The sequence below is a fragment of the Chenopodium album genome, chromosome 1 (assembly GCF_948465745.1).
Source record: "Chenopodium album chromosome 1, dcCheAlbu1.1, whole genome shotgun sequence".
NCBI classification, from domain to species: Eukaryota; Viridiplantae; Streptophyta; class Magnoliopsida; order Caryophyllales; family Amaranthaceae; genus Chenopodium; species Chenopodium album.
Window position 1 is genome coordinate 9,738,148 of NC_137834.1, and position 27,737 is coordinate 9,765,884.

General features: G+C 33.5%; 1 pseudogene; it reads right to left on the reverse strand.

The window, feature by feature from the left end:
- LOC145559246 (beta-amyrin synthase 1-like) overlaps positions 1-26,944 on the reverse strand; it is a 48,039-nt pseudogene extending 21,095 nt beyond the window's left edge.
- Positions 26,945-27,737: the final 793 nt, after the last annotated feature.

Sequence of the window (27,737 nt, forward strand, 5' to 3'; positions counted from 1 at the left end):
TCACAAGAAGTTGTAGTGGCCTTAAAAAAATCATTGCATCATCTGCAAAAAATAAATGGGAGATGGATTTTGACCTTCTAGTTACCTTGATCCCTTTGATCTGACCAATGTCTTCTGTTAAAAGTAGCATCCTAGAAAGGATGTCCATGCAAAAGAGAAAGAGGTAAGGGGAAAGGGGATCCCCCTGCCTTAAACCACATTCGGGTTTAAAAGATTCGCTTACCCTTCCATTTATCAAGGTCTTGTACGAGACCGTAGTAATACACTGCTCTACCCATTGGACCCATTGTCTAGGGAAACCATATTTCCTTAGAATTTTGATTACAAAAATCCAACTCACTCTGTCGTAAGCTTTAGACATATCAATTTTAACCGCCGCCATTGGGGCTTGGATTTTTGTGTTGTTAATGACGTGTGTCAATTCATGACTCAAAAGGATGTTATCTTCCATGTACCTTCCTGGCACAAAGGCATGCTGAAACTCCGTTATTAGAGCCGGTAGTGTAGTCTTCATTCTGTTAACCATGCACTTTGTAATACACTTGTAAATGGTATTACAGAGGCTAATTGGTCGAAAATGCGTAGGTAATTCCGGATTTTCAACCTTTAGGAGCATGATTAAGAGGGAATTGTTGAACTCCTTTAATAAGAATCCCGTCCTGAAAAAATGTTGAACTGCCTCGACTACTGTGCTCCCAACAATATTCCAGTGTGCATGAAAGAATTCTGCTATTATCCCATCCGGCCCAGGAGACTTTAAATGGTGTATCGAGAACATCGCTTTCCTTATTTCTTGGCTTGTGAAAGGTTCGATTAGTGCTGCTGCATCCTCCTCTCTAAGTGTAGGAAGCTCCATTTCTCGAAATAGCAGGTCGATTTGTTCTTCCATAATTCGGCCCTCTTGCCTTGGAGGGATGTAAACTTTTTTTAAAGAATTTTGGATTAACTCCGCAATGTTATCATGGCCAGTCACCCATTCATCTTCATCATTGCGCAAAGTGAAAACCTCCCTTTTTTTTTTGCTTCATCTTAGCCCTGTTGAACAGCATTTTTGAAGAGATATCTCCTTCCTTTACCCATTTCTCTTTTATCCTTTGTTGCCAATAATGAAAATTAATTGCACAATTGGGAATTATTTCATTTATTCCAGTTACATACTCCTCTCCTGCTGCTATGGTCGAAATAGCTTCTCCCTGCCTTGATAGCTCATTCGAGATAGCTCGCCAATTAACTCCCCAGAATTTTTTGTTATCAAGGCACCACTTTTTTGCTTTTCCTCTAAAACACTGCAGACGCTTTGCTAAGCTAAACATACTCAAACCTTGTACCTCATTTGCCCAGCTGTCCTGTGCTATAGTTCGAATTGCCTCAAACCTTAGGCACCATCTTTCTAGTTGATAAGGCCGATTTGCTCTTGGTAAAGTAGGACTCGAGTCGTACACTATTGCTGCATGGTCCGAGGTAGTTATAGGCTCATTGATTACCCGGCCTTCCGGAAATTCATTAAACCACTGATCAGTACATAGAGCTTTGTCCAATCGTTCCATGACAAGCCCTCCTTCCAACCTTTTGTTCGTCCAAGTGTATCGGGGACCCGAGCTTGGAACCTCTAACAAGTGATTTTCTAATCTCCAATCAACATAGGAATTAAGACCCCTTATAAAGGAAGAACCCCCTAATTTGTCTTGTAAGGTATCGATTTGGTTAAAATCTCTAATAATAAGGCAAGTAGGAGTTAAAGAGAGTAAGGGAGAAATCTCATCCCACACTCGAGGTTTATCTTCTACTTTAGGCTCACCATACAAAAACAAAATATTACTACTACTTCCATTAGCATCTTTTAGGTTACAAAGGATATTTTTTTTTTAAAGTACCACACAACTAACATCTCCTTGGTACCAACTAAACACCGCAAGCCCACCCCTAGACCCCTCCGCATTTACTCCACAAGAAAAATTTGGAGTAAACGTTTCAACTAAACGGCTTACATCATCAAAAGGCATTTTAGTTTCCGATAAAAACAAGAAATTAGGTAATTTAGAACTAATTAACCACACTAGATAAGGACGTGTAGGGGCTTGTGTGTCGTTTAGACCCCTACAGTTCCAAGAAACAATTCTCATTTGTCCATCGGGGGCTGATCCGGTGCAGCCGCCTCACCAAAACAATCCATCATCATTGTTTCCATAATAGCTTGTTGAACTTCAATATCCATTTCATCGTCGTCACCTTGCGGCTTTGATGAAATCTCCTCACTTTTCCTCCTTTTGGGAGGACCTGATGATGCCGACGATGATGCGGTCGACACTCTTTTCTTTCTGTAGGGAATAATTTCAAGCCTTTAAAAATCCCACTAGCCTGAACCCCACTGTGATCATACACTAAAGTACGGTGGCGTCCAAAAGGGAAGAAGATAGAGCAAAAGAGTCGCCAACAAGTTTTTTAAGGAACTTGTAAACCGTTCACAGGATGAAGGTTACACCCCTTAACGATCCAAGAGATCGTCAACTCCATAAGGTCTAGAACCAAATAAGGGTTCGGGGATGAAGGTACAAATCCAACCTAAAAGAGATTGAATCTGCCCTAATAATAGGCCTCTACTTTATTCTGATCGTATTCATGTGCGCTTTCTGACTAACATACAATCAATATGATTAACCCTAAACCCGTTTATCTATGTTGGTTGAATTTAATGCACAAATAAACTATTATTGGCGATCACTTGAAATTATAATCACATTAACCCTAACAAGATTATAAATTATCTTATTAAGCGCGATTGCAAGTACAAATTCCCTTTAAACATGCAATAAAAGGCGTGATCAAGCAATAAAAAATAAATAATGTATCAAGCAACATAATCAATAATAATAATTATTATAATAATCATAATAATAATCATAAATAAAATAATCATTATAAAAATAATAATAATAATAATATTCATAATAATAATAATAATATTCATAATCATCATAAATTATAACGATTATAATCATAATCATAATCATGTTAATATTAAAGCATAATAATAGCAAGATCCTAGGCATGATACTAACAAGATTAATAACAAACCCTAGCATGTCACTAAGCAATAAAAATCAAATCTTTAACCCTAACATGATACTAACAATCACGAATATTAGGAAGAACATAGAAGGCATCGCAACAATCATATTTAATATTAAAATTACCCTAGACATGATACTAGCTGGAATATCATAACAACAATGTAAACATGATTTCTACATCATAATATCAATAAATCAATAAAGTACTTACTTTGATGCTTCGTACCTCTTTCTAATAAAAAAATACACACGTTAGTAACTTCAAGGAAAATAATAAACAAACAATTAAATTAAATAAGTGAAAGAGAGATTTGGGACCAAACCCTCAGAAATTAAACCTTTCACGTCTAGGGCGAAGGCAACTTCGAATATGGCTAAGTGTTTCTAAATCTTGTGAATGCGGAATTTTGTATGAAAAACAAAGTAAGAAAGAGATGAATGAAAGAATGCTAAAGAATTAATGATTATTGATGAAAGCTAATTAAAACTAGTTGTTGATGAGAATTCGTCCATGAAAACGGAGTTTTTGATACGATATTTATAGAGAAAATCAGCCAAAAAAGATAATTTAACAAAACAGAGTCTGACGCTCAGGAAACAAGGTTGGCGCCAACCCTGGCTAGCTGGCGCCAGGCACCAGTGGCTAGCGCCAGGCGCCAATGGCTAACGTCTGGCGCCAAGCCTGGTTCCAGGCGCCAAGGCCTGGGGTTGGACGCCAGTCTTGATTTTAACGCGTTTTCGAAAATACGATAAGTTTACCGTACTGGAGGATAAAATAATATAATTTCTTCGAAAATGCTATTTGATTTCAATTAAAACTCTGAAAAGTCAACAAAGTCAACTTATCAATGCTAATTGAATTAGGAATGAAAAGAACCTTCTAGAAGAATCTAGAAGACTAAAACCATTCCTAATTGCATTAGGAATGATAAATCACATTAGGCCCTCCCCTAGATCATTGGGCCGTACATAAAGCTCAAACCGGGCCCAATTTAGTAAATTGGCCATAACTTCCTCAATATTCATCGGAATTGGGCTTATAATATATCGTTGGAAAGGTCTTTGCAAGCCCCATCCAACTACACTATTATTGGGCCCATATCATGGACCAACCAAACTGGATTGGCTTTTTTCTTAAAATAAAGTTTTCCAAAACAGAGAGAAGAGAAAAGAAATAAAAACTTTCCGCAACATTAGACCTTTCCACACTTTTGTTTCATTCGATTATGATTCGACGTGAAAGACACTCATCACTGGGTTTGGTTTTGGGGAGACACAAATGGGTGTCTACACTTTCCTTTCGCCTTTTTTACCCTATCCTCACGAACCTTGACCCCCCATTGCTTAGCCATGTCGACATCCGAGATCGCTTTAGACTTGAACTCAAACCCTGTTGTTCAATTCCTTCTCTGCCAAAGACTAAATCTTCCTTTCTCCGACCACCTATTCAAGGTTCTTCGCCTCTTCCTAGCAACCCAATCCGGGTCGAATGCACAATCCCTTACTGACCCATCATCACAAGATCTCGATTCATAACGTATCTCTTCCCTCACCCTCTTTCTCGGCCACTACTGATTGTTACCAATTAAATTAGTATTTTGCGAAACAGGGGTATTGGGGGAGTCGAATTCCAGCTCCGGCATATGCGGATATTCTGCTTCATAAGGTGGTGACCATGTTGCTGGTGGTGCTGGGTGAACCCTTGCAGCGTCGGATCGCCCATTGGTTAGAGAGTGAACTAATATTCTCCCTGCTTCAATTATGTCTCTGGCATAGGGCATGATTGTTTGAGAAGGCGGGGGTAATCGGGTCACTCTCGGTTGAGGCCTTGAATCCAGCAACCACATTGCCGGCGGAGGAGGAAGAATTACCGGCGAGGCTCCCGGTCTGCTCTGATATGTCATATCTTGCAAGAGCCCAGTAGTAGTTCTTTCGCTCAGTTGATTTTGCAGGGTTGAAGCCCACTCTGAGATTCCCAAGGTCTGGAAGAGTGTTGGCCCATTCTGGTGGGCTTTGTCTATCGAATTATGAGCCGCATTCGAGGATTCCCCTACCTCGTAGATGGAATTCATGAACCTCGATCTTGTTGTGGGGGGAATGTTCGATTCCGAGTAGCACGATAAACCCCCCATATTTTTTGTTGGATTTGGTGATGGGCTCCACCTTTGGAATTGGCCTTGAAAGATTCTTGGTAAGCCGCCATTATGTTGTTCTCGAGTTCCCTCTTCTCGTTGATTTCCAGTATCTGGCCCACCATTGACTTGTTCTTGACGAGACGGGTAGAAATGGGCATACGGGTCCCCCGTCAATCCATACCTTCTCCCTGGTGACAGAGATAGGTTTGGTGCAAAATCGACCTCACCATGATTCTGGGAATCATCATCCATCTCTTCATCCCCCGAATAGAATACTTCCGTATCATTCGAGGGTGAGGACTGGTCGAACTCCGAGCCCGTTATGTCATTGTCTCTTAAGCCCGTATAATTGTGGCTTAAATTATGGTGTGGTTTAGTTTCTTAAGTTTTCAAAAATCCACACCAAAATTGCCACTGTAGTAAGGACAAATACCTAAATCACCCTACAAATTTTAAAGTGCAAGCACACTAAAAAAAAGGGTATATATATTTTCTCACTCCCTCTGTATTTAAATAAGTGAACTATTTTGACTTTTTGTATTATTCATTTAATTCACTTTGACTAATAATTTTGATATACAAGAATAAATATAGTCTTTTGGCTATTTTTTTGAATCGTTTCAATGAATAGTTTGTCAATATTCAGGATTCGTTGTTATAATTTTTACTTATTAATAATTAAAAATATTATCAATCAAAGTTTTGCATTAGCATACGCGTACAACAAAAGATGTTTCACTTAGTTAAATACAAAAGCAGTATTAGTTTTTGGTATTGGACATTGGGCATCACTTTAAAGTTTGAACACCCTAAATTTTGAAAAAGCTTCATTTTTTTCCCCTCTTTGGTTTTTTAGTTTTTGTAATGTTTATAATAACTTGATCATTTTTCTTCCTCAATTCTCTAAAAGGATCTTTTCTCTTTTGAGGAATTTGTCAACGGTTAATAATTATTTAGGATTGTAAAATTATCAATTTCTTGAATACAGTAAGATGAATCAAATGAAAACATCCTCAAGGTTAATAGACAAACAATCATTAGACCCGCTCTAAGAAAATTGTATATTTCAGCGATGTAAACGGAAGATATGTTCCATAGGTCAGATATACTAGAGGATTGTAGTTTATTATATGTGAAGGAAATCTTTATTTGATTCGATATATATCAAGTATTAGTTAATTATAATCGTATTTTTTTTTATAAACGTCGTCATATGACTTTTTATTAATAGTTTGATTTTACTATTAAAAAAATATAGAAAAAAAGTAAAGATAAAGCAAACAAAATAGATCATTAGTCTCTTGTAAAAAAAAAACAAAAAAAAAAAAAAAGATCATTAGTCACCAACAAATTTTTATAAGAAAATGTGACCTGTGATTCTTTGATGTAGAAGTGAGCTTTGTTTAAAGCAGGTCCAATTTCATTAAGACCAAGATTTGAAGCTTATAATGCTTGGACAGACAATCCACAATCCCATTGTTGGCTTCCAATACCCTGTACTTTTAATCCATCCTCAGATATCCAGATATAATCGGGGATTCGAGCAAGATGTTTCTTGAAATGATCTCCTTCAGGATTTTCCACCCAACATGCCAACATGCACAACACCTGTATAGAAATAATCACATTAGGTAGTACACTAGACTATTTTGTATCTCTATAGGTCATTTTATGCAAGATCACCCAGATTTATACCAATCTATCTATAGATAATGAATTTTATATTTTTATTTATTCTGATAAGTTAGGCCTGTTAGGGTATAGTTTTGAAAGAATAATATACTAACGTCTTATTTAGTTCACCTTATATTATTTGTCTATCTAAGTTGATTTGAACTTATTTTTCTGATATGGTTTTATCTGAATTTATTTTTCCTGATCTAATCTGATTTAACCAAATTTTAACCTTATATGTATACTAATATATAAAGAAAAATTGCATCAAGTGTGATCTTACTAGCTTGTTAGATTCATAATAGCGTAAACTAAACATGACCTAACTTTAAGCTTGTATATTTTTCCTATAAAAAAACGAAATACATGCAATATAATTAAAAGAAATTTCATTTTTTTTCCCTCTTTGGGGTTGCTCATGCATCATGCTAGACCTGGCAATCCCGACCCAGACCCGATGACCCGACCCATGACCCGAAATCGACCCAAAACCAGTGACCTGAAATTGACCCAAAACCCGAATTAACCCGACCCGACCCATACCCGACCCAAAGTGGAACTGACCCGACCTTGACCCAAAACCCGAAATGACCCAACCCGAAACGACCCGACCCGAGATAACCCAACCCAAAGTTGACCCGAGACCCGAAAAGACCTGACTCGAAGTTGACCCGAGACCCGAAGTTGACCCGACCCGAAAATGACCCGACCTTTAACTTCTTTTAGTAAATAATTATATAAGTTATAAAAAGTTTATATTAGGAAATTATACATTAAAATAGACCCAACAACATCTTACATGACTACATTGACTTTCATATAATAGCTAAAAAAGATGGTCAAAGTGAGATGTGTGAATAGTGCAAAAAGTCAAATCGTTAAGAGTAATTTGGGACGGAGGGGGTATAAGAATAATTCAAAGAAAATATTACAACAATGACAATGATAATAAGAGTACGTATTAAAACTAAGATCAATACGAGAGTGAGGTATAACTCAACTAGTTAGAGCATCCCTCTTAGTTTCAGGAGATCCTGAAAGTGATTCTCAGTCTAAAATTCTAAACACACACAAAAAAAAAAGGTTAATAAAAGTCAAACAATTACTATAATCCATGAAAAAATAGCCTTAATAAATATAGTGAGTTTTTCGTCAATAAATAAATAAATAAATATATATACAGAGTTGAATTTAACCCAATGAATCACCCGAATAATATGACTAGACTAGAAGTTGACCCGACCCGAAGTTGACCCGAAAATTGGACCCGAAAATTGACTCGACCCGAACTAACCTGACCCGAAAATTGACCCAACCCAACACTACAACATAAACGAGCAAAAGCAATGGTCAAATGCAACGGTTAAAGCTAATACAACGGTCTGATGCAACGGTGATAGCTAATGCAATGGTTCACTGCACCGGATAAAACTAATGCAACCTTTTTGTAAGCTATTGCAACGTTCCTAACATAACCGTTGCATCAGCCTATCAAATGCAACGGAATTTTAGGCTACTGCAACGGTCCAAAAATGACCGTTGCATTAGGTGCTAAAATGTGAAAATTAAAAACGCGCCTTGTTTCCCGTTCCCATTATTTTATCGAAAATTTGAAATCGTTATTCGGCGGGACATCATTATTTTTTGAAATAAATTCTTACCATATACATACTCTTAATGTTTATCCTCTACTCTCTTTCTCTCTCCACATCTATCTTGTCTCTCTCTCTCTCTTCAAGTTCCAAACTTCCAACATCAAGCTTAAAATACTTTCAATTATCATATCTTTTTTGTAAGTTTTTGTTTTTGAAATTTATTTCTTTAATTTTTTCATATTTGAAGTAATAATATGTTTAGTACAATTTTACTTAATTTTTGTTTATAATTATTGACATGCCAATTTTTTTTATTTTTTTTTATTTTTTTTATTTTTTTTTTTGCCAATTAGCTATTACTAATCAATGAATATTTAGCTAATGCCTTGTTGTATTTAATTATTTTATAGTTAATTTATGTTGGTCATGATATGTAGATCTTTTCAAGTCCATACTATTTCATTCAATTCTTCTACTTCTATTAATTATGTTTTTAGATTATTTTTCTCTTGGGGATTTTGTTTCATTTGCTCATCTAGTTTTTAGATTATTATTTATGGGTGTTTCTAAATTTAAGTGTTATTTTTGGGTTTGTGGTTTTATTTAATTTTTTGACATTTAAATTAATTATATAGGCTTGGTTGGTATCAACATATCATTGTACTATGACAAATATGTATTATTACCTTCTCTAACAAATTTATCTAATAAGAAACTCAACTAACTTTTATTTTAATGTAGAGTGATGTGATTAAATGATTTTATTCTCTAATGTAATTAGTTGTTTGTTTTATGTATATAGGTACATGGTGATATGATGATGAACAACATGGTGTATATCAAGGAGGAAGAATGGTGATGGGATTATTGTGACAATATTGTTGGACAATTAGATACATATAAAATTAGGTTTTATAATCTCCTTAATCCTTATATAGGTTTATATATTAGTAAATATTTTGTGAACTATTTAGATAAATATTTTGGGTATGGAATTGTTTGCAAAGTCAAATATCAATGTAAAATTACTTAATGTATATATACATATTTCTAGAGGAAAAATAAAATGGTTGTTATATAATTTTGTTTACATTATTTGTTCTTTGTAGTTTTATTAATTATTTTATTTACTACGTGCATTAAATAATAATAATAATAATAATAATAATAATAATAATAATAATAATAATAATAATAATAATAATAATAATAATAATAATAATAATAATAATAATAATAATAATGCAGCGATTCTATAGAAAGTAATGAGTGTTGCACTAGAACTAAAAGACCATTGCATTAGGTCTACTACAACGGTTCGTAGGAATTCTAAAGAACCGTTGCATTAGGTTTTATTAACCGTTGCTTTAGGCCCTGATGCAACGGTCCATGGTTGATGGCATAGGACCGTTGCATCAGGTAAAATGAACCGTTGCATTAAACCTAATGCAATGGCCGCAAATGCTACGGCCCTTTAACCGTTGCAATAGGTCTATAACAACGGGTTTTTGCCCTATTGTAATGGTTTTTAGGGGTTGCATTTGCTCGTTTATGTAGTAGTGCCTTGACCCGACCCGAACTCGACCTGAAGTGTTGACCCGATACCCGACCCGACCCGATTATCGGCCGACCCAAAATCAACCCGAAACCCGAAATGACCCGACCCGAACTTGACACAATAATCTTTTGACCCGACCCGAAATGAACAGACCCATACCCGACCCGAATGACCCATTTGCCAGGTCTAGCTCATGCTAGAGATAAGAATATGAGTCGGTACCAATAAATATGACAGGGGTAATTGATATTGAATATTGTCTATGTCACTTTTCTAAAATCTATTATAAGCAGATTTCTATAGATTGAAAAATCAAAAAACGATATTTTTTCTAGCTTTTATTAGTTGACATGTTTTGACTTTTGATAATATTTACAAACTCTATATTTTGGCCAACTTTTTTGACTTATAACTATCATAAAACATAGTCATATGAGATCTTGTTTGATTCCTTTTATTGTTTTTTTTTTCTTGTTGATATTTAGAGATCAGTTATTAATCGTTATCTTGTACAGTAATATAAAACTTAATAAAAAGAGCATGTCAAATAGAAAAGAATGGAGAAAATATAGGGTAAATACAAGTTACTCAACCTGAGTAACAACAAATGTAACTCAAGGGGCACGAATGTAATTTTTTGCTTTTAATTTGGGGGTAAAAACGTCTCAACATATTTCATAGCAATGGATGAGTTCCTTCTAGGGATGGCAATGGATCGGATTTGGATCGGGTGGAGCTTCACCCGCATCCATCCATTACTCTAATCGCTCCATCCACATCCATCCGTCATCCGCTTCACCCATCATCCATATCCGTCCGTCCATCATCCGCGGATGAAACGGGTGGAGCGGATGACTAATGGATGAGTATTAAAGTGGAAAAAAACTCACATAAACTCTAATTTTCGGTTATTTGTACAATAATTTTTTTATTTTATTAATACAAAATGAAACAATAACAATATATTGTTTGAATAATTAATTTGCAACAAAAAAATAAGTAATTTTCTTGCACATTTCATATTTTATTATTAAAATTCTTAGATTAAAAAATATAATATATGTTAAACGGGTGGGTGGATGGTTAGCGGGTGAAAAAAGTATCATCCACATCCGATCCGATCCATCACCCGTTTCATCCGTCACCCGCTTCTCATCCATTTAATTCGGGTTTTCGTCCATTTATTTATAGCGGGTGGAGCGGGTTCGTGGATATCCACTTAATATTGCCATCCCTAGTTCCTTCCATCCTCAACAACACCCTCCTTCTTCCTCCATTCTCCCACAACAGTACCCTTCTTCTTCTCCACTGTTCTTCCTCCTTCCCTCTGAAAGAGTAACACCTCCGCCGGAACAAGATGCTAGCCCTAAGGGGTTGATATGGCCCTAATTAAAACTATTTGTTCCTAGGGTTTCGTTTTGTTTCGCCGCGAAGCGGCGTTTAGGGCTTGAAGTCATTGTTATCAAGGAAGGAAGAAGAAAAGGGGGACAACGGGGAAGAAGATCAGAGATCGTGGGTAATGGTGGTGAAGCGCAAACTGGTGGTGGTGGTGAAGCCCTGAAGCGCACTCAACGTTCTCAAGAAGACGAAGGTTTTTTTTAAAAAACAAAAAAATTAATAATAAAAAAAATTTGTGTAAAATTACAATATATGCCACTTGAGTAACAATTTCGTTACTCAGGATGAGTAACTGGGGCTTGCTCGAAAATATATAGCTTGGAGATGATCAGGTTTTAAAATTTTAACCCTACATATATAGCACAAAATAAATGACTCGAAAACCTAGAATCTGATCTGCATAGGTACAACAAACTCATACTAACTCCACCTAATTAGACCGGACCTAAACAAACTTAGAATATAATGATCCGAATTGACACTTCTACGGTAGCAAATTTCTTAAGTATTACTCCCTTCGTCTAATAATATAGTTTTCGTTTGTGTTTTTTTACGGTATTGAAGAAATAGGAGGACAAAGTGAATAAATTACATTAATAAACGTAAAAAGTACAATTATAGACAAAAATTAGAGGGAGAAAGTGGAAAAAACTAGAATACATGTGCAAAATTCAAGGGTAATTAGGAAAAACAATGAATAAAGTTAAAACGATCTTGCTAACGAGCGCCCCGGGGCGTTAGTTAAGGATAAATTATATTGGTTGAAATGATATTAAGTTAGGAATTCATGACAAAATCACGCGTTGTTCTGTGTAATTAATGTTAATTTTACTCTAATATTTGCACTTTAATTCTCTTATCTAACGTCCCGGGGGCGCTATTTAGCTTTTGCCAAGTTAAAAAAGTGATGGTATAACAGTCTTTACATACTATCCAAAAATAGAAACATGGACAATATTTTACTTCTATAAAATAGGAAAATAAAAACTATATTATGAGACGGAGAGATTACCTTTTCCACACATGCAAGTGTTATGTAATGACTGTTTTCGTATTCATGATGTATGTGCTTCATAGTAACCTCCAAAGCTTTCTTTCGGACTAACTGGTTTAGCGGCCATCGATTAAGGAAAGGCTCCACAACGTTTTGAAGAGTGTCCCAAATCAAATCTTGAATCAAAGGGTGAGGGTAAAAGAGATCTTCCTGTTGTATAATGACTATAATCATCATCATTTAGTTGAACCCAATCAATTTATACGTGCCACTTATTAATTTTTACTCTTCTGTTTATTGGTTTATATAATGGCAATTATTTTATTTTCAATCTTGACAATGAATAAATTCAACTAATAGTTAAACCCAATGTAATAAATTAAGACAAATATAGCAAGATCTCATATAATGCTTGTAATCTTGAATCACCATTCACCAATATAAAGGACTTAGATGTTTGCATTTAACTAAACATAAATGAAATTTGAACAATATAAAGGGCGTTTGTGTTCAATAGGGTTCTTCTCCAACCTTATGTTTTTATTAACAATCAATCACTCAATAACATTATACTAAAACACACACTGGGAATAACACATGTCACTTCTTAGTGTCGTTTTTTCTCTTCAAAAACCATTTACCAAAACTAAATATATTCTAACTTTATTTTTCTTTTTATATCTTATTGATTGACAACTTATTTAAGTCAATAAAATTATACTCCGTGTATAATTAATGTATACATTATAATTGAAATTAAAGATTCTAATTACTAATATTAAAATTATTTGCGGTTTTTTTTTCCTGATATGTTACAATCACATGGATTTAATTTATAGTACGAAATTTTACAAAAAAAAAGTTACGTTATATTGCATCAAATTGACTTTAACACATAAATTTATAACTATATCTAGAACTATAACTAAAGTAATTACCGCAGACATCATTACTATCTACATGTTAACCTCTCATGAAAATTTTTCCCACCAAAACTAATAGTGACATTATTAATTTCTTTTTTTCAAGACAAATAAAGGTTTAAAAATGGTAAATTAATTAATTATTTTCCTAAAACATTTTATATTTAAATTGACTAACTACACAATTTATGATGCACTAAAAAATAGGGTAGTTGGACTATACTACTCCGTCTGATTATATTCCATGAATTTGGGTTTCCCGGTCTGTATGAATTCATCATTTTGCTTAAACTATTTATACTACGTACTACACACAAAAAATTCAAAAAATTGTTATTAAAATCGTGCATTGCATGCACGAGACTGACATAAGATTATAATAAAGGTGAAACCAGGAATGACATATGTCATCTCCTTTTTAAATAATTTCGCGCCAAAATAATATTTCTTTTTTTCCAAGGCTTCTTACAGAATATTTAATACTATGCAATAATATTTTTCTTTTTATTTCGTAATTAAATTCCATTTATAAACAACCAACATAACATTATTTGTTTATTTAATACTATGCAATAATATTTTCCTACGTATAACTTTATGACGTAATCCATAATTATTTTATTACTCATGCATGTAATGCTCCCACGCACTATTTTCTTTAGAATGATATTATTTTATTTTTATCTTTTTGCAATTTGATAATTATTATTAATAAATATAGTGTTAAACTAATGATGAATAATGAAAATTACCGTGCATGGCACGGAGTCTAACCTAGTGTATATCCGATCCATACCCGACTAATACGAAATTACGTTTTAATTTTTGTAATAAACACAAGATATATATGAATCACCCCTTTTAAAACATTATTGTTAATTAAAAGTCAATTCATATCTTAGCAATCTTAGGGCTTGTTCACATTTACTTAATTTCAGTTCAGTTTAGTTCATCTCTAGTCAGTTCAGTTTAGCTCCAATCAGTTCAGTTCAGTTCAGCTCCTAATTTCCCTCTCTCATAAAATATTCATTTTAGCTCAGTTCAGTTTAGTTCAGCTCCAATCAATTCAGTTTAGCTCCGATCAGTTCAATTTGGTTCAGTTCAGTTCAGCTCAGTTCAGTAAATGTGAACAGACCCTTATACTTGTATTCAATATCGTATTTTGTGCTTCTATATCTTTATAAAAATTTGTCTTATTTTTTTGACACAATAAAGATTTGTCTTAGCTATTACCCACTTAACTAAAGAGTGGGTATGCCTCAAAAAATATAAAAAATAATAATTGGATTTTGTTATACATAGCCCTAAGGCCTATGCATAAAAAAAACTACACTTTCATGTTATTAATGCCCTTTTTCTTGTTTCAATGGAATCTAATTTATTGTTGAATTAAAAAGCTTATTTAATTAATGTAGTATTGCTGATGGGATAATTTTTCATCAAACAACATTTAAGGCCTGTTCATATTTACTGAAATGAACTGAACTGAACTGAACTGATTGGAGTTGAACTGAACTGAAAAGAGTTGAAATGAATATTTTATGAGAGAAGAAAATTAGGAGCTGAAATGAACTGAAATTAAGCTGAAGTGAATAGACCCTTATTAGCCCATTATAACTTTTTTTTAAAGGATATTAAAATTAATTTTTGTTACGCAGTAGAACTAACATCATATTTAAATGGAAAATAAATGATAAAACCCACAATAAACTCCCTACAAATCATTTTTTCTCAGTTATAAGTAGTACATATAAATCTTTATTTCTCATTTTCAGGCCCCATCTTTATGTACTCCAAATTTTTTATACACATCTTTTCTAATTAATTTCCGATTAGATCAATTGTCAATCTGTCATAGTACAGTTAAGAAAAAAATTACAGTATGTCTTTAAAAATCACAAAGTATGTAAAAAAGAATAAATAGGTAAAATACAATCTACCAAAAACAAAAATTTACTGCATATTAATTAGCATTTTACAAACAAAACATAACTATTGCATATATAAATTAGCTAATTAACATTTGCATACATATTACAGTACTAATAAACCCAAAAATAAATCAACCCAAATTAATAAACCCAAAAAAATATCATCCCAATATCATGTAATCATGTTGGTGTCTTTTAATTTTAGTAGAAGCTAATTAAAAACTTTATCTCGCCCCAATTTTATCCCAATTTCAATTGAAATTGTAATGCTGATTAAAAATAGTTCTATAATTGAATCTGAACAGCTATGCAAAAGAAGGGGGCAAAAAAACATTTATGCTAGCAGTATCTTAAATTGAAGAGGTTACACGATTAATTGCCTGGAAACCATAGAATGAATGTTATGCTCTATACTTTTGGGAAGATGAATTGGAAGATGACAATTGAGTTTTTTTTTTTTCTTTGGAAAGTGTATTTTCAAGGTAATTACTAATACATGTGTGAATGGAATTAATTACATATTTAATTTGGGTGAATTTATTTATCAGTTATATATTTTGGGAAATTTTGTCAGAAAAAACAATTTATAACAACTTTTTTGTTGGAAAAAACCTTATAAATTTTTTTGGGCACGGAGAAACCAGATTGTAAAATATTTTTGTTCAAAATAGCCAAAAACTCTAATTAATTAGCCTTTAACTATCAATTAATTAATTATATTAATTAAATAAAACATTAAACACCCTACCCCTACCCCCACCTCAACCACCCCTCCCTTGCAGCAGCCGCGACGGCCATAATCGGCGCCGCCCTTACCACCTGTCGCTACCTTCCCTTTCCCCTACCCCGCGCCGGCGCCGATGCCGCCCCTACCCTGGTTTGCAAATTTCGCCGGCAAGTTATCAAAACAAATCGCACAAACTTCAGCCTCTTTGAATCTATATTTCGGAAGAGCTTTAAGCAATTTTAATGAATAATGCCCAGATTCCAAGATGACGAATCCCCATCCTGAAAATCGGTCGTTGGTGATTGCGACGGTGATGGTGGCCACTCTATTGGGTGGAATTTTTTATAAGGGTTTAGGACGGTAGTTGCGACAAGGGTTAAGGAGAAAGCGAGGGGGTCAGTTTGCCGGTAGAGGTTGGTCGGCAAGGGTAGGGGGTTCTAGGCAGAGGCTGGGGAAGGAAGAGGAGGTTGTTGCCATGGAAGGGGGACACTAGTAGAAAAACGTACATTTGCGTCGCCTTATTTGTGTCACTCATACAAAAGAATGAAGCAAATGCTTTTTTTTAGCATCATTAAAAGTGATTTACGTCGCACATTACCTAAGAAGCGATGCAAAAGTCAGATACATTTTAGCTTTCTGTTATTTGCGTCGCTCTTAATTATTGAAGCGACGCATATAATAATGTTATTTGCGTCACTCATTTAGTGACAAGTGACGCAAATGAGTGATAGAATTAAAATGTGTCACTCCTTTAATTAATGAGCAAAATAAATAAATAATGTGCAGCATTATACTTTTAATTCTTTGCGTCACATATTATTAGTTGAGTGACGCAAATAACTCTTTTGTATTTAGGTTATTTCTAATTCCACTTGCTAGCTGCCTCCCTTTTACTACTCCTATCTTCTAGAAAGCGATTTCCAAGAGCTAAACACCAAGAAATTAGAGAAAAAAACCCCAGAAATTTAAGCAAAAATCACCCAGAAATTCAAGGAAATTCGACCCTAAAACCCCCAGAAAATTGACCCAAAAACCCCCAGAAAATCGACCCAAAAATCCCCAGAAATTCGACCAAAAAAACCCCCACAAATTCAACAACCAAACCGCAATCAAATCAACACCCATAATTGGAAAAAATTCAGAGCTACAATCCCCCAATTTCGAGCAAAACACAAAAAAAACCCAGAAAAATTGAGCAAATTCTGGGCATTAATTCGAGCACATTCGATCAAAAAAATAGAGCATTAATTCGAGCATTAATTTGAGCAAATTCGAGCAAAAAAGTCGAATCAAAACCCCATTAATTCGAACCCTAGAAACCCCAAAAAATTCGAGCAAAATTACTGTCCTCATAGTCGAGCAATGTTGGGAATTTTGTGTTTGTGAAGTCGATTTCACCTAAGGTAAGATTGCTTCTATTTATGTTCAATATTTTCAAAATTACTATACAGTGTCGTTGTTGGTTAAATTTTCTGTTTTAAGATTGTTTCTGTTTTATGTTAAATTCTCCGTTTTAAGTTAAATTTTCTGCGCTTTTTACAATGCCCAATAGCCAAGATGGACATTCTGATAATCGATCCTTTTTCATAAAATAAATTTTCTCTTACTGTGAGTTATGGGTACCAAATTGTTCAACTGTTTGCTTTAATAGGTTGATTATGAGTACAACATGTCAACTAATACCAACCCAGAGCAGTTCGACCGTGTTCGCCCCTCCAAATCAACTGCATTTAGGCTCGACATTGTTGAATTTGTGAAGTCGATTTCACCTAAGGTAAGATTGCTTCTATTTATGTTCAATATTTTCATTTTCTCAAAAAAAAAAAATGTTCAATATTTTCATGGTAGATAGAATGTAGCATCTGACTTAAACAAGGGCGTAGTTTAGTTTTAGGTTTACTATTAATTCATTAATTAGAAAATATTTTATAGTATGATTGAATTTTGTTGGTTTAATATATGTAATTTTATATGGCAGATTCTTAATTATGCAGAAGTGAATTCCACAAGTTGCTCGAGGTTCTGGTTGTGGACAAACGATTAAGGCGGTAGTACCTATCACCACAAGTTGGTTTGGAATAGTAAGCATAAAGCTTTTTACTTTGTTTTCTTTGATTAGGCTGCTGTAATTTTTGTTAAGTAATGTGTATTCGTCAATCTCACTACTTTCATGTTTTTCAGGCAAGTAAAACTACCCATACATGCCAAAATTCAAGAAAATTCATCTAACTTCTAAATATTTCACTTGTGAATCCGTGAGAGAAATCATTCCCATATGTGCTCAATTTATCTAGTTTGTTTTCTTGTATCAAAGGTGATTCTTGGGATCAGTTTGTTTTTTTAAGGGGTTTTTTTTCTTGTTAATATAAGAGATATTTTATAGTATTGAAATGAAAAAAGCACATCTTTGGCACACTTTCCAGTTTCCACAGAGAATAACATGAAGGTGTCTATTTGGCATGGTGTCTAAGAGTGGGTACAGGCCTGAAACCCTGACCTTGTTTAGAAATTGGCACTTGAAAAGGCCTAGAATTCTATAACTATGTGTTTTCCTGTTTAGTAACTTTTTCACCCCTTGATGTTATCATTTGCTCGGCAAAATTAAGTGTTTGTTCCATTCCTTTCATGATTATAAGCAATGCGTTGCATTGGATGAGACTTTAGCTTAGGCTCTCTTGCTCTGCTTAATCCTCCATAATTACCAGGAAAAAAAAAGAATAAAAAAATTGTGGCATTTTTGTAGATTAAGTTGGACTCGAGTTTTGTTCTGTTTTCTTTCTTAAAAGCCTGTTTGACATTGTAATTTTGATGAGCCAATGTTATTTCTTAACGTGTTGATTTTAGATCTGCAATAGAATTACTTTCTGAATAAACAAACCATTCATATATGTTATTAAGTGGCATTGTACTTCTGGTGTTCTTGTTGTATGACAATGAAGATGAAAAGTTAAGGTGTTGATATTCAAGTTTCCGGGGAAAGAGAGCTAACATGGAAGATTTATTTTTATGTCAAAATGTCTAAAAGAACAGGAAGACTGGGTGCCTCTTCAAAATATTTGATGGTTAGACATTCTATACTTGACTTGCAGCTTGCTTATTAGCATTTTGTTTTTGTAGAATTTGAACTATATTATTGTCTATGTTTGTATGCATCTTGCAAATCTCTCTTACATATTAGCTTTTATTACCTTAAAATGTCTTTGACATTGAAGTTGTATTATTTGTGGCTTGTTAGTAATCTTAGTATAGAGCATATCTTTATTTAGGAAATGCTCAATTCAACCGTATTAGCTATAGCATGAAATTTGAGGTTGATTAATACAATCTAAGATAATATTCGAAACACCCTTCATTTTCTTATTGAGTTTTCACTTATGTGAAATTTTCTAAGGAGATGTATTATTCTTTTTCTTATACAACCCCAACTCCCAAACAATACTATCTATACCATGAAATTTTAATTAGGAGACATTATTAATCATAATACAACTACTCATGAAGGAAAAATAGTCACTGTTAGGTAACAAAGAGTATTGTGAAGGCTATGTCACTAAATAATTATCTTAAATTATAGCATAGTGATACATTAGATAGTTTTTCCTCACTTTAGATAGTAGTTGTTGCTGTGTACTCTAATCATTCATCTTTCCCATGACCATACTTTGAGCACTATGACCCATTTTTTTTATCTTCCTTTTTTTTTCCAAGGTCAATAGTTATAATTAGTGGAGTTTTGGTTTATGAGTGATTTTATCGATATTTTATAGTGAGTCATTTTATGCGGTATTTGATGTCTAATGATAATTTCATCAATTAAGAGAGACTAACATTGCCATTTTGTGTTGCGTCTTGCGTGCAGCAGGATATCCACAAGACCACAACCTTCTTAAGATCAAGAAACATTGAATATTAATTTATTCACAAATTTATCATAGCTTATGAAGGCTTGTGTGTATAAATACTACCCTTTTTCTTGTTCAAGAATATGTGAATTTTCTTTTTTTTAGCGGTATGTGGTTGGTTAATACTTAATATCTTATTACAATCATTTTGCATAAGATTCAAGTACTAATTTGTTCAGTTTCTTATTTGGAGTTTAAAGCTGTTATAGGTCCTTCTACTATTGGAGTTATGAGAGCAGGAGCCTTCAAGATTGGTGACATCGCAGGGACTATTGACAACATTGTCTAGTGCAAGCTTTACACCGTATACCGAGGAGGAGATAAATGAGATTCAAGATATTTGGGCAGAGTATTTTATATGTAATGTTGAACTTTAGATTTACACTTAGCGCATGTTGGACTCTTGTTTTGGATTATAGACTTGACATGAATGATTTTGGTTAATTGGTGTTGGGATGATGAGTATAATGTCTATGATATTGAGATGTAAATTATTGGACAGGTTGTTAATATAATGCCGTCATTCCCAATTTTATGGGTAGGCCAAAATACAAAGGAGACTCTGCCGAAATTTACATTTGCATTCAATAATATTGCATTTTAATTTCAATTATTAGCATTAGCATATTACTTTATACCACCAGCAAGGAAAACAGGTACTACAAACATATACAAGCAATTATTATAATTTTTTTTAAAAAAAATTCACATCATTTGCGTCACTCATTAAACAAACAAGTGACGCAAATAAAGCAATTTTGTATTGTCTAGTCAGTCATTTGCGTCACTCCTATATAAACAAGTGACGCAAATAACAAACAAGAAGTTGATCAGACCAGCTATTTGCGTCACTCCTTTATAAAGGAGCGACGCAAATAACTCTTATTTGCGTCACTTGTTTATAAAGGAGTGACGCAAATGACTTTTAAATCATTTGCGTCGCTCATAGAAGCGACGCAAATACACTATAAAGGAGTGACGCAAATGACTTTTAAATCATTTGCGTCGCGAGCAGTTGCGTCGCTCATAGAAGCGACGCAAATACACTATAAATGAGCGACGCAAATGAGCCTTTTTCTACTAGTGGGAGAAGGAGAGGATGGCTCAGGCTGGCGGTGCGTGGTGGTGGTGAAGAGTGGTTTTTGTTTTTATTTTTTAATTTATAGATTAACTTAATTATTGAATTGATTAGTGAGAATTATGGATAATTTCAAGAATTATGGAGAAATTAGAAGTTAATTGAGTTATTAGAGATCTCTAGTTGTCTTCAACAAAAATATTTCACAATCTGATTTCTCCTTGCCAAAAAATTTTTATAAGGTTTTTTTCCAACAAAATAGTCGTTATAAATGGTTTTTCTGACAAAATTTCCTATTTTTTTGTTTTCTAGAATACATAAGAGAATTACTCTATCCGTCCTAATTACATTTCTATTTCTAAATTTACACGGGAATTAAGGAACTTGGAGTAACCTTAAAACCCATGATTAGAAAGTACAATGGGAATTAAAAGACATTTATTATTGTCTTTGAATAAAACAAATATATTATGATATTGAATGAAGCACATGTCATCAATCCTTTGAAAAGAAAAAGGACCAATCACATTTGTTTATGAAAAATAAAAGGACAAATCATATTCGATTATAGTGCTACACATGAGAGTGAGGGATAGCTCAAGTGGTTAAGCTTCCCTCCCGATTTCAGGAGATCCTGGGATCGATTCTCATCCCCGCCCTCGTGGATCTCTTAACACCAAAAAAAAAAAAAAAAAAAAAAATAGTGCTACACATGGATTCAGAATGTTATGAATAAGAAAATATGAGTGAGAAAATTATGGTTTCTGTGCAACCATTAATTGCAAAACAAAAAAATAATTAAAGTTATGCCACATCACAACTATTTAGGGATAATTGGGGATATTTGGTAAAAATTCACTTATTAAAAAAGGAAGTAGGAATGTACTTTTGAAATACTAAAAAAGGAAAGCAGGAATGTAATTAAGGGACGGAGGGAGTATAAGCTTTCATTAATGTTTATATATAGCCATAACCTTTATTAAATAAGCTTTTTAAATTAAGGGTACTAGGGCGTAGTGCTATATAAACATTAAATACACTTTTAAAAATTGTATAAAGTTAGGAATTTATGAAAAAAACACACGTAAATCAGTGTAATTAGTGTGTATATTTTTATGATTTTTTTTTAACTTTTTACGATATTCAAGTGTAAATTTAATGCTTATATGTAACCCTAAGGGATATGTATAGCGCTTGTGAAAAAAAAAAGGATATATATAGCATTTTCCTTAAATTAATAATAAATAAGATTTCATTAAAACAAGAAAAAAGACATTAATAACATAAAATTATTGTTTTTTATGCATCATGTCAGCACTTAGGGCTATAACAAAATCCTTACTCCTTTTTTTAAGTGTTACAATTTGACCGGCACATAGTTTTAGGCAATTTAATTGAGTTAAATAAAATAAGAGGTAAGTGAGGTAGTTGGACTATTAAAAAATTGTAATAAAAAAAAATAGTGAGGTTAATAGTTTATTGAAAAGTAATGAATGTGAGAGGAAAGATAGAATAAAAAAAAATAGTAGTGGGTTTGGGTGGGGACCATGAGAGGAGAGATAATTGAGAGATATAATATTTTAATGTAACTTTTTCCTAAAAAAGGAAGTGTAACACTTAAAAAAACACGGTCGAAAATAGGAAGTGTAACACTTAAAAAAAACACGAAGGGAGTAATAATTATAGAGTAGGTACGCCATATTATTGCAGGTTCAATACAACATATAAAAAGTTTATAAAAACTAGGAATATCTTCTCCGAAAAAAAAGGATTATATTCTCGTACAAAATAAAATAGGAATATCTTACCGAAGCACAAGAATGACGGGCTTTCCTCCAACTAATTTGGTCAAAGAGTTCGTTGTAGAGTTCTTTTCTTAGTTGCTTAATTAGTGGTGTTATTGGTCCCACAAACCTTTTCCCATACAAGTAAGACATTGGCATAAACACCACTCGAATGTAGCACCACATTTTACCTACATTTAATCATATTATAGTCTTAAATATAATTTTACTAAACATCAGCCATAACATAAGATATGAATGTTGGATTTTATAAGTATGTAATTTTATAGTGTTATTATGTAAGAATTTCACGAATTTCAAAGAAAATATAAATAGATAAAAAAAATTTATTGTATACCAATATGCATTGGAAGAAAGTTCGGAAGAAACAATAATTAAGGTGGCATTGGATTACAGCCAGACCAATCGTATAGCCCAAGCTAAGTATCTGAAAGAATACACTAATTTAATGTTAATTAAGAGAAATTAAATATTCTTGATCTTGGTCGTTAACTCGTTTAGTAGTGTATTTGAGTTCTAAAGTAGTCAGATTCAATTAACGGCTTAGCTTTACTCTATAATCAATTTTAACATGTTGATATAACATAATTTTCAGTTTTCACGATCTCTAAGACACGATTTTTTTTTTTAAATCAAAACTTACACAAAGCCATGTTTTTCCGCACGGAGGAATATGTGTAGCACTGCCATGGTCAAGGATCCATTTGCGAGCTCTATGGCACGCGTTGTGATCACCTTCATCAGGTCCTACACCAAGTATCCGCAGGCATATGTAATTGAGCACGGTACAAAACATTGTGCTATGTCCTTCACAATGAAATCCCCAACCTCCATCTTCATTCTTCCATAACCACAACAATCAAAACTAGCTATTAAGCCATGGAAAATTTGATAATTACCACCAACTATTATTGCCAAAATTGAAAATACCATCTCAAGTTTTTTTTTTTTTTAATTTTACCACCTAATTTTTTCCAAAAGTTTTCAAATTCCCACCTTTTTGCCGCATGACGTCATCATAGGACCCACACTTTCGTTTTCCCTCATTATTCCCTCGATTTCCCCTATTCTTCTACTCCCTTCTTTCAATTTCATCTCTCAAATTTGATTTCAAATCCAAAAATTTCGCAAATTAGGTTATGTTGACCCTTATGAGGTTTTGATGATGATGTTAAGAATTGAGCAAACTTCCTTTTAATAAGGATTTTCTAGTGTTGTGATGTTTACAGGTTCAGTAAGCAGTGGCTGAAGTAGGAACTGAGACAAAGGAACTTTAGAAGATCCATGAGGATAAGTAAAGACAGAAGAAGAGTTCCAGCAATGGAACTTCCCAAAGTTTCTCAACAGGAACTTCAAAACGGGTTGTAACGACCTGGTTCCGGTGTAATGTTGGGGCAAGCCTCAATAACCAAGGATCAGTGCAAAGATTGAGATATCAACCGAAAAAGATGGACTTCATAACTTATAGTTGTATAAAGGATAAGTTTGTTTTTGTAGGTTGATGTAAGCATATTAATGGTTGTTGTGCACGGAACTTATTAGAAATCAGATAAAGCTTGGCAAGCTGATTAATTCGTAAAAGATAACTTTAGTTTTATGAAAAAGTACTTAATTGATTTTATCTTATAAAATCTGATTTAACTTGGTTTTATCTTTTTCATAAAATTCTATCTTTTAGTTAAAACGAATTTCATAAAATTGGTTTTCAGATAAAGCGAAATTAAATCTGTTTTGATTTCTATTTTAAAGAAGATAAGATAAGATTTATGTTTGATTTATCTTGTTTGCGAAAATCCTAGTTTGTTTAACTGAGAAACTCCTATAAATATAGAAGTACTTCAGCTTAGCAAAACGAGAGTTTTAAGCGTGAAAACCACTTAGTGCTTAAGAGTAAGTTTGCCAAAGGTTAAAGCTTTATCATTTTGATTTCGGGTTTCATGTGTAGCTTTCCATTTATGTGTTAGAGTGTATCTTTGTGTTGTAATTGTTTTTGGGGTGAGATTGTGAATTCTCTTAAATTCACGCTTGTGCATGAGTTTGAATTCTCTAAAATTCGAGTGGTAGCTGTGAGTGCACAGTGAGTGAAAGGAACCTGAGAGGTGTCTTGGGTCACCTAGGAAGTGTCCTGGGTAAAGGGAGAAAAGGGTCCTAGGAGGTGTCTTAGGTCTGGTATGAGGTGTCCTATCATATAGTCAAGTGTCCGTGGTGGAACTTGCAAAGCAAAGGTCTGTGTAATAGGTTGTACTAGGAGAGTTGCCTATTATAGTGGAATTTGTTTATAATTCCCAATAGGGCCGAGGTTTTACTTCCAGTTAGGCACTGGATGGTTTCCTCGTAAAACTTGTTGTGTGCTTTACGTTCCTTTACGTTTTAATTGTTTATTTCCGCTTAAGTTCCGCGATTGGCCGGAACCTACTACTATTCACCCCGTCCTCTCGTAGTAGTTCATCTAAAATAACAGGTTATAATTTCTACAATCTAACCTACAACGAATCGAATTGAGTAGTTTAATTAGGGTTTGGGTAATCAATTTGGGGGTTTTGCTAAATTCGAAAAATTAGGGTTTATGAATTCATTAATTGGATGAATAACTGGACAATTAAACATGTAACTGGGGTAAAAACATAATTTAAATGTGCAATTAAACATGTAATTCATAAAATGTTAGTGTTTTCGCCCCAATTACATGTAAAATTAGGGTTTATGAATTCATTAATCACCACTACAATGTTAGTGTTTTCGCCCCAATTACATGTTTAAATTATGTTTTTTTCCCAATTACATGTTTAATTGTCCAATTAATCAACTCACAAACCCTAATTTTTTTAATTGAGCAAAAAACCCCAAATTGATTACCCAAACCCTAATTAAACTACTTAATTCAGTTCATTGTAGGTTAGATTGTAGCAATTATAACCTAATTTGTGAAATTTTTGTATTTAAAATCAAATTTAAAGATGAATTTGGAAGGAAATCTTGGGAAGAAAGAGGGAAATCGAGGGAAGAGAGAGGGAAACGAAAGTGTGGGCCCATGCTGACGTCATGTTACACAAAAGGTGGGAATTTGAAAACTTTTGGAAAAAACTAGGTGGTAAAATTTAAAAAAAAAAACTTGAGGTGGTATTTTCAATTTTGACAACAATAGTTGGTGGTAATTACCAAATTTTCCTTAAGCTATATATAATTATTATAATATGAGCACACATTTTTCTTTTCTCTACATTTCCGATATTCCATACTAATTCTAACTCTTTGACAAACATGAGATTGAAAGTATATAGGTTTAATCATAAATTGATAGAGTATAAAACATATTCCTGAACCTCATCCATTAGCTTAAGTTTTTGGTTGAGTTGGTCTTTTAACATGGTAACGGAGCCAGCCTGACATAAAAGTCACGGATTCAAATCTCATTCACCCCTCCTTTCAAAGTAGAATATTAAGCGCAGGGTATGAGCAGGGCCCATGCTGCATCCACACTTCTAGCCCAACGGGCACCTATGTGAGGGGACGTGATATAGTATAAAAATATTCCTGGACCCCAAGCATTAGCTTAATCTTTTGATTGAGTTGATCATTTAACATAAATATAAGTCAAGAATAAGTATGAACCTGATGATTGTAAATGGTACGAAAAATTTCTGTTCGGTGTTGAGCTGAGATAATAGAATTTAGATGTCCTGTAATGTATAAGCAAAATACCTGTAGCAAAATAAATTTAGATTTATTATATAATTAACTAATGAAGGGTTGATTATATACTTACGTACGTGTATGCATATGCAAGGGTATTTTGTTTTAAAACAAAATTCTTTAAACTTAATATGAACGAACATTATTAGAGTTTAACAAGAATCAAACTATTAGATGCTGAGAATTTCTAAAAATTATATCATGAAGGAAAACTGACCAAGGGAGGGATGTAAAATTGAGGAAAAGCAGTGTCAGCAGGCCAATGGCCATCCTCATCAGCTTGCAACGCTGTAAGGTAACGCGCAGCTCTCTTCACCGTCGTTGAGGCGGTTTCGTGTGTGATCTCCTCCCCATCCTCCACCTTAACTTGAGGTATTGTACAAGTATGGCGCCCCAAAAAGTTGTTGCTACTGTACAAGTATGGCTCATTTGCCCCTTGTGCTATTTTCAACCTCCACATTATATGATCAGCTCAAGCCTCAAAGTGTATATCATAGACTAACTATAATTTTGTGTAAACTTAATTTGGAAAGAGAGTACACATTAATAACTAATTCAAGGTTTTGAGATGTATTGTGATGGTATCAGCTCAAACTTACATGTGTGTATCAGTGTATATATATGTGTGTAGATTGTAGAAGGAGATGAGTAAATAGATTAATTAATTATTCCAAGGTTTTGACTTTTGAGATGTACGTATTGTTGTGGTATCAGTTCGGATAACTTACGTACAATTATTATTATTATTTTTTTAACTTTTGACTTTATTTTTTATTTTTATTTTTTTAAAAAAAAAAAAAAAACTTGTATTATAGTATTTGTTTTTCACGATTGTCAATGCATAAATATAACCATCAACATCGAGTGAGAAATAAGAAATAGGAGGCAAAAGGGAAGGAAGATATTATGTGGGGTCCACATAACGTCATTAGGTGGTTGAAAGCCAATTAGATGGGAATTTTTGGTGTTTCAGAAAAAAGTAGGTGGTAATTTTCAAAAAAAAACAAAAAAATAGTAGGTGATAATTGCTAAAATGAAAACAATAGCAAGTGGTAATTGTCAAAATTTCCGCTTTTCCGTTTATTTTAGTTAACTACACGCAAAAAGTTAAGTTCACCACCACGTACTAAACTAAAAATTATTGATTACTGATTTTCTAGCGTAAACTTGCCCTATTAAGATCTTGGGGTAATATTTGCCCTTTAGATTCGATTTGAGGTCAAACACCCAAAAAAAGTATTGTAAACGCTTCA